General features: G+C 32.1%; 1 long non-coding RNA gene across 1 annotated transcript; it reads right to left on the bottom strand.

Annotated features, from left to right (window-relative positions):
* Positions 1-273: 273 nt before the first annotated feature.
* On the bottom strand, positions 274-659 carry LOC145065599 (uncharacterized). The gene is made up of 3 exons (XR_013688459.1): positions 637-659; positions 413-538; positions 274-335 (listed from the first exon to the last, which is right to left on the bottom strand). It is a non-coding gene; the product is annotated as an uncharacterized LOC145065599 (long non-coding RNA).
* Positions 660-959: the final 300 nt, after the last annotated feature.

Genomic DNA, 959 nt, shown 5'->3' on the forward strand with positions numbered 1-959 from the left:
TTAAGGTCTTTAGTGTCACTGACAGCTTTCATTTTTGGAATCTAGAGCTTAACAAAACAATATATAAGTTAGAGTTAGGTCAAAGCATCATAACTAATCCAATTCCAAACACATTAAAAAATAAAAATAAATAAAGATTATTGCAATAGATGCAAGAATCTTGATTCTTGGCCTGCAAACTACATAAAATCAGAAATAAAGACAAAGTGGAGCTTTAATCTTACCTTGAAAACAAACCAAAAATCAAGAATATACCATTCAAACCCAAGCCCAACAAGAATAAGTGACATGAACTCCCAAAATTTTATTGGTTCCATATTCGTTATAAAGTAAGCCTGGAAATTTAAAAAATAATAAAAACTCCATATATTATATTATCTCAAGTAAAATTGAAAACGTTTATTTAAATTACCTCTCCTGCAGCTCTCTTTGAGGCAGATCCATCTGAAGCTAGAGCTCTTTCAGCACATACATGAGCATGTGCAACATTCTCAACATATGTGAAATCATACATGTTTGTTCCATCCCCTATAATAAACTGGTAATCCAAAAATCAACCAAAGAATGTAAAAATTAAAATCAGTTTCAATTAAATAGAGACTCATTAAAAACTTATATAATCGAATTTCAGATTACCTTTGATTTCCCTGCCCTTGCTGTAGCTAAAGATGGAACAAGCAACTTATCACCAGGGCCAAAATATTATTGGATAGTCAGCCTTTGAATATTATTAGTGGTGTTGTAGATGAGATCTTGACACTTTCCCCAATCCACTAGGCCACCACGAAAGAAAAGATTAAGAGAGTGGAAACAAAGTTGAATTAGAAAATACGAAAAAATATCAAAAAGTGGAAAAACAAAGAGAAAAGGGGGGATCTTTATATAAGAACAATCCATTTCATGTTACTTGCTTTGCTTGAAGTTAAAGTAGGACTGTGAAGGACAAACTCATCCGTTTG

Source organism: Lactuca serriola, chromosome 8 (genome assembly GCF_051521515.1).
Source record: "Lactuca serriola cultivar US96UC23 chromosome 8, Lser_US96UC23_V15, whole genome shotgun sequence".
Lineage (NCBI taxonomy): Eukaryota > Viridiplantae > Streptophyta > Magnoliopsida > Asterales > Asteraceae > Lactuca > Lactuca serriola.